Genomic DNA, 8,349 nt, shown 5'->3' with positions numbered 1-8,349 from the left:
AAGTATTGCATCATAATTTTATTTAATGATTACAGTTGAAAGGAACATTTAATAAATTAATACTGTTTAAATGTTCTGTTCATGATCTTCTAGGTCCATATTGGAAAAGTTTACTTTCAAGAGCACTCATATCAACATTCTTCAGTCTTCATATGATGCTAATTGTATGTATATGTATACATACACTTGTATACAGGTCCAAGGGATGAACTTTCTGTATTCATGTCACTATGCATGCATGGTGCCTGAAAAAAAGAACCAACAATTTTTTATATCTGTTGAAAATGACAAAAAATTGAAATGATCAATTTCAAATATATATAAATGAATAAATGTAGGTTCATTCTACAGGTTTTTTTTTTTTATTTTAGAGAAAACATTTTAATAAGTTGTGAATGTGTCACTGATGCATTTGATAGAATCAAATATTGTTTCAAAAAAGATACAAAATTCATTATCTATAGTTCCAACAAAAATTCAGAATAATTATAAATGATACATGGCTGCAGTACATACACATGAACCAGGTACAGTTGTAATAAATATACAAACACTATTTATTATTATGACCAGAAATAATACTGTATGTGTCCTCCAAATATATCTAAAGAACAAGCTAAAACCTACATGTACATATGTATATGTGTATATCAGAACATATACAATACAATTTTACCGATTAACCTACAATGTAAATCCTATATACAATGTATGTGTATAACACTACCAGAACATGTACAGAACAAAAATTTACAAATTAAAAATCTATAAATATATACATCAGAACTGTATGAATTGACCGGTAGCATAATATTATAGATTAATTGAAACAAATCTTAGCTTGATAATGCACTAGCGGTTACATTCTAACTGTACATGCATTACAACGGTACATTTTATAAAAATACAGGGCATTCATTACCCCTAAAGAGGCCCCACGAAAGAACCGCTATTTACCCCAGGGTTACGTTTTACGCGATTGGGGAACAGGTATGAAACATGTGTGACCATATGTGACCACTCATTTATGAAAAAATACTGCTAGGGACTATTTACATAATGATCAAAATACGAAGACTCACTCACTATCAGCTGAGCAGGGAGTACCGGGTAGTAGGCCTAGGTACGTTCAGTAGCGGTCCGGAGCCGCGTGCTCGTTTGAACTGTTCTCTTCACTATAACAAGTTGTATTAACACTCTCCATGCGTCGTAATGTTTACCGAGTCAGTTGTTGGGATTGTCGCTGCTCCATTGCCTTTCCTTTCGCATTTTAGGTGAGTCAGTTGGTTGTTTTGGCGGAAACATGTTGGTTCAAAACTACGGTAGCCATGTTTTGTTTACTACGGAGAGTGGTGGGTGTTGCGCATGCGTTAAGATTGAACTGCACTCTTAGCCGTCCGGGAGGACTTTTAGGATTCCCATAGATATTATTATTTTCTTCGCATGTACAGCGATTTTGACGGAAAGTTTTATTTTTCTAATTCATAAGAAATTATACCGGATATATTAATACCATTTTTACCGATTTTACAGTCACTTGCCCGACTATTCGCTTTAAACGAGCACGCGGCTCCGGACCGCTACTGTACGTACCTAGGCCTACTACCCGGTACTCCCTGCTCAGCTGATAGTGAGTGAGTCTTCGTATTTTGATCATTATGTAAATAGTCCCTAGCAGTATTTTTTCATAAATGAGTGGTCACATATGGTCACATGTTTCATACCTGTTCCCCAATCGCGTAAAACGTAACCCTGGGGTAAATAGCGGTTCTTTCGTGGGGCCTCTTTAGGGGTAATGAATGCCCTGTATTTTTATAAAATGTACCGTTGTAATGCATGTACAGTTAGAATGTAACCGCTAGTGCATTATCAAGCTAAGATTTGTTTCAATTAATCTATAATATTATGCTACCGGTCAATTCATACAGTTCTGATGTATATATTTATAGATTTTTAATTTGTAAATTTTTGTTCTGTACATGTTCTGGTAGTGTTTATACACATACATTGTATATAGGATTTACATTGTAGGTTAATCGGTAAAATTGTATTGTATATGTTCTGATATACACATATACATATGTACATGTAGGTTTTAGCTTGTTCTTTAGATATATTTGGAGGACACATACAGTATTATTTCTGGTCATAATAATAAATAGTGTTTGTATATTTATTACAACTGTACCTGGTTCATGTGTATGTACTGCAGCCATGTATCATTTATAATTATTCTGAAATTTTTTGTTGGAACTATAGATAATGAATTTTGTATCTTTTTTGAAACAATATTTGATTCTATCAAATGCATCAGTGACACATTCACAACTTATAAAATGTTTTCTCTAAAATAAAAAAAAAACCTGTAGAATGAACCTACATTTATTCATTTATATATATTTGAAATTGATCATTTCAATTTTTGTCATTTTCAACAGATATAAAAAATTGTTGGTTCTTTTTTTCAGGCACCATGCATGCATAGTGACATGAATACAGAAAGTTCATCCCTTGGACCTGTATACAAGTGTATGTATACATATACATACAATTAGCATCATATGAAGACTGAAGAATGTTGATATGAGTGCTCTTGAAAGTAAACTGTTTCCAATATGGACCTAGAAGATCATGACAGAACATTTAAACAGTATTAATTTAATTAAATGTTTGCCTTTCAACTGTAATCATTAAATAAAATTATGATGCAATACTTTTTCATTGTTTAAAAAACTTTGTAGAAATATTTTGGTTTATAATTAGTCCTCTAGATTTCAGTGATTATAATTCTCAGCATCCATATGCCTGGCCCCATTTGTTTGTCAGGGCTTGTGAGATACGCTTTTCAATTACTTGTTAAAATATAAGGATTTGTTTTTACATATAACAAATATAGATAACATTGTCTTCTTACTTCCTTCTTCTTATAAGAAACACAAATCCATCGAATGCCGTATGATTATACGTTGTGCGGATTGGCAGAGGCGGAAGGATTGTGGAAAAAAAAAGAGTGAAGTTTATTACAGTGTCGTGAAGGTGCATTGTAATTTTATTATTATTTTCTTAAGTGACAAGTTAAAAGTAAAAAATATGAAAGAAATATTAGGAGTGGGGTTTAGGTTTTCAGTTTCTGTTTTTTTTAGGGATTGTGACATTAAGACACTCTGATGTAGTGCTTTGTAACTGTAGCCCACCGGTAGGATGTTTCCATATTTTTAATTGTGTGTGGAAAAAAAAGAGTGTTTTAATATGTCCCCTTGGGTGGCAGCTATATGCCTATATGTGAATGGATGTGATTGTCTCGTCCTGAAGTCAGTCAGATTGAGAATTTGAGACTATAGTTTATTGGCCACATGAAGGTGTAGATTTTAATAAAATAAAATTAAACGTGTTCTTGTGTCTGCGTGTTTTTGTAGTGAGGTCCAGTTGAGGTTTTTCCATCATGAGTCTTGTACTGAACTTGTGTTTTGGTATCTGCCTTGTTGTATACGCGTGCTGCTACTGCGTTGTGTTTTTTTTCGATTTGCATGATTTGATTTGTCTTAAGGATTTTCTAAAATCTACTTTACAAAGAGTAGACTCAAGCATATAAAAACCAAACCATAAAACTACAAGGTTATCTGAAATTTAAAAATCTTTTTGTCTGAAACAAATTTCACATTTATTTGTCTATGTGTAACTCTACATAGACCATTTATGTATTAATACTGTAGTAACAGTGATTACAAACACAAGACTACAATTTAGTATGTAGTACTATGTACAAACTGTCTTTGATTTTGAAGTTCTAAACAAAAAAGTGGTACCTATTGGTAAGTTGTTGCCTTGGGCGGAGGGTGAAATACCAGTAAGAAATAGCTACACAGAGGAAAAAAAGAAAGATAGACAGTTCCAAATGGATTCAAAGTTTGCTGCCAAAATCACGATGTAGAGACAAAACTAACCCCAAAATAAAAAAAAGTCCATGTAAACTCCCACCAAATATGCAATGACCCGATTCAATGAAAAAGCACCCTTCCACCTTCCAGTTATTCTGTTATGAGCTATATCTCTTCTATATTTCAACCCCCCCACTCAAGTTACAACTTCCCAACCTCATGTATTCATCCTGGTCTTGTGTAGCCGCCCCACCCCCACCCCCCAACACACACTACCTGATTGAATTGTCATGTTTATTTCAGGTTCCTATTCAGGTATTATTCTTAAAAACCAAAAAGGGTATACCACACTGTGTTAATCTCAAAGGAGAGGGAACCACTTCAATCAAAAATTGGAATTTACAATTTCATCATAATTTTTGAAATTTTCAATTTAATTATTCAATATTACTGGAGACTATTTAACACAGTATAGAAACCCCCCACGTCTACAGACAAATGTACTGTGGTACAGCAAGAGAATCATCTTTAACTTAATTACTTATTTCTTCAACATCAATCATCTTTTTCTCCAGAGCCATCAAAAAAAGAACAGGGAAACAAACGAAAAGGAAAGTAACATACATGTAGGCCTAGTATTTGATTTCTGGAAATAATAATATTGATGTGTTTTAATTCACACAATCATATATATGCCCCCCCTACAGGAATGTATGAAGAATTAAGTATTATGCAATGTTAGAGAGAATTTCCTAGTTGTAATTTCTATAGGCATCAACAATGGAATGGTAAGTTAATTAATCATATATACATTGTACGATACAATAATGACATACATAAAAAAGTTTCCTTTCCTTCCCAGCTGGGCAACATTCATGTTCTCTCTCCACCAGAACAGCAAATATTGTTTACAAAAAAAACCCAACCAGAGACATAGATAATTTAATACATCGTCTGCATAAAACTTACAAAACGAATAATTGAACACCAATATTGTACTTGTAAAATATCAATGTATGGAGCTAATTTATTTTCAAACGCCATCCTTTGACAGCTACATGCATGGACGTTCGATGGAACGTTTTTCGGTGTGGTTTTTAATATGGGAAATTATGGTTTACGATTATTTGTATTTTTAACCATCAAGAATTCAGTTGATGGTAAAATACGACGTGAATGCTTAATGCTGCAAATAATTGCCCCTTGCCGGGGCCGCCAATCCCTCAGCAATCGGCCGAATATTGTGTCGATTTTCCATGTACAAGATTGACTTTTAATTTATCGAAGAAATAGAATACAAAGGCATAGTCTCTTAAAGTAAAATAGATCTTCATTTGCAACAAATGTTATCCATCACAAAAACAAAAAATTGTCATACCGCATTAGTGGTTTATCACACGAAACGAAACCGATCAACGGCCTTAGAAACACTATGTCCAGGTTGACATTTCCATTCCACGCAGCGCCTCGTTTTCAAAGAGTTTTGGAGAATTAAATATTAAGAACAGTGCTAAAGTTTACACGGGGCTTCGCCCAAAATTTCAGAAGGTCAGAAACTGGAACACCGTAAGCAGAACGCTGACCAGACATTATGGAATCGCGCAATGACTTTTTTGAAGGCCACAAAGAACTCCTTTAGGACTGTTTCCTTTGCCCGACTATTCACTTTAAGAGATCGAATATCCGGGCTAGGTGAGCTGTAAAATCGAGGTAAAAAATGGTATTCAAATGATATCCGGTATAATATCTTATGAATTAGAAAAATGACAACTTTCCGTCAAAATGCGCTGTACATGCCGAAGAAAATAATAATATCTATGGGATATCCAGAAAGTCCCTCCCGGACGGCTATCGGAGAGGTGCCATGTTTCAATCATAAGCGCATGCGCAACAACCCACCACTCTCCGTAGTAAACAAAACAGGGCTAACCGTGTAAGTTTATCTGACAAACATAGCGTGTTCCGTCCAAAATCAAACCCAACTGTCACTCCACCTAAAATGGCGGAAAGGAAAATGCAATGGAGAGCATCGATCAATCCCACAACTCCTGACTCGGTAAACATTACTGGGAACTCATGGAGAGTGGGTTAGTAATACAACTTGTTTATAGTGAAGTAGAACATGTAATCCAAAACGAGCACTCCGGCATTCCGTGACCTGTCTCCCTGTTGTAACGTACCTAGGCCACTAGCCCGTTAGCGTCAGGAGGTCTCCCTGCTCAGCTTATAGAGAGGTGAGTCTTGCGGTGCTCTTTGATAGTCAATATGTAAATAGTCCCTAGCAGTAGTTTTTTCATCTAATGAGTTGGTCACATGAATGGTCCACAGGCATGTTTTCAATACCTGATGCCCCAATCTGCGTAAAAAACGTAAACCTGGGGTAAATAGCGGTTCTTTAGTGAGGGCCCACTAGAGGGGTAATGAATGCCCTGTAATTTTTTATAAGCGATGACCTCTAGTTGTAATGCCATGTACAGTTGTAGAATGTAACCGCTAGTGCAGTTATCAAGCTAAGATTTTGTTTTTCACAATTAATCTAATAATATTATGCTACGCCTGGTCAATTCAATCGGACAGTTCTGATGTAAAAATTATAGATTTTTGCAATTTGTAAATTTTTGTTTCTGTACAAGATCTCTGTAGTGGTTATAACACATAGCATTGTATAATAGGATTTACTAATGTATGATAATTGGTAAAAAATGTATTTGTATAGAATGTTCAGATATAACACATAAAGCATATGTACATGTAGGTTTTAAAAGCTTGTTCTTGTAGATATATTTGGAGGACACATACAGTATTATTCTGGTCATAATAATAAATAGTGGTTTGTATATTTATTACAACTGTACCTGGTTCATGTGTAGATGTACTGCTTTACAGAGTTGAAATGTCTGCAGGTCCATTGTATCATTTTATAATTAATTCTGGGAAAGCTTTTTTGGAAAAGCTATACGGATAATGAATATATTGGTACTCTTTTTTTGAAACAATATTTATGCATTCTATCAACAAACTGCATCAGGTGACACATTGTTCACAACTTATAAAATGTTTTCCCTCTAAAATAAAAAAAAAACGCCCTGTAGAATGAACCTACATTTATTCAATTATATATATTTGAAATTGATCAATTTCAATTTTTTGTCATCCATATACAACAGAAATAAAAAATTGCTGGTTCATTTTTTGTCAGGCACCATGTCATGCATAGTGACATGAATACAGAAAGTTCATCCCTTGGAACCTGTATACAAGTGTATGTATATATACATATACAACAATTAGCATCATATGAAGACTGAAGAATGTTTGATTTGAAGTGCTCTTGAAAGTACACTTTTCCCCAAATAATGGACCTAGAATATCACCTGAACAGAACATTTAAACAGTATTAATTTATATTAAATGTTTCCTTTCACACTGTAAATATATAAAATAAAAATTTATGAAAATTGCCCAAATACTTTTTCATTGTTTTAACTTTGTATACAATATTTGCGTTTTGATATTAGTCCTCTAATCCAGATTATATTCTTGCATCCAGTGCCCCATTTGATTTGTCAAATAGCTTTTTTCAATTACTTTTAAAATATAAGCATTTGCCATACATATAGCGGCCTCGATAACATTGTTGTCTTCTACTTAGTCTTATAAGAAAACACAAACCATCGATGGGATTAGATTGTGTGGATTGCATGAGGCGTGATTTTGGAAAAAAAAAGAGTGAAGTTTTTACAGTGATCGTGAAGGTCATGTTAGTTTTTTTTACTTATTTTTCTTTTAGTGACAGTTATAAGATAAAAATATGAAAGATCGTTTAGGGAGAGGGGTATTTTTTCAAGATCGTTCATCAACATATGTGTCAAGACCTCTATGATTGCATCTAGTACCAACCGGTAGGATGTTCCATTGTTTTAGTTGTGGAAAAAAAGAGTGGTTTGAATAAGTTTGGTGGGCTCTAAAGTCATATGTGAAATGGATGTGACTCGTCCTGATGTCTTAACAGATTGAGAATTTGACTATAGTTACTGCAACATATGGTGTATGATTTTATAAAATAAAATTAAACGTGTCATGTTCTGCTTGTAAAAGGTTCCATTTAGCCAAGTATTTGGACTGAACTTGTCTGTGGTAATGTTGTAAAACGTGCTGCTCTGCGTTGAGTTTTTTCGATCTGATTTGATTTTGTCTTAGGATTTTCTAAAATATTTACAAGAGAGTCACATAAATAAAACCAAAAAAACTAGCAAGTGTGAAATGTAAAACTTTGTAAACCAAATATCATTTAGACCGTGTAACTTTACATGACCATTTATGTATGATACTGTAGTAACAGTGATTACAAACACATAGACTAAAAATGTAGTATGTAGTACTATAGTACATCTGTTCTTTTGATTTGAGTTCTAAACAAAAAAGTGGTACCTATTGGGAAAGTTGTGACTTGGGCGGGAGGGTGAAATAC

At 33.9% G+C, this 8,349-nt stretch overlaps 1 long non-coding RNA gene across 1 annotated transcript; it reads right to left on the bottom strand.

The window, feature by feature from the left end:
- LOC138320644 (uncharacterized) lies at nt 1–1,222 on the bottom strand. The gene is made up of 2 exons (XR_011208226.1): nt 1,083–1,222; nt 1–245 (listed from the first exon to the last, which is right to left on the bottom strand). It is a non-coding gene; the product is annotated as an uncharacterized lncRNA (long non-coding RNA).
- Between the last annotated feature and the right edge of the window lie 7,127 nt (nt 1,223–8,349).

The sequence above is a fragment of the Argopecten irradians genome, chromosome 4 (assembly GCF_041381155.1).
Source record: "Argopecten irradians isolate NY chromosome 4, Ai_NY, whole genome shotgun sequence".
In the NCBI taxonomy this organism is placed as follows: domain Eukaryota; kingdom Metazoa; phylum Mollusca; class Bivalvia; order Pectinida; family Pectinidae; genus Argopecten; species Argopecten irradians.
This window is presented reverse-complemented; position numbering and strand designations above follow the sequence as displayed.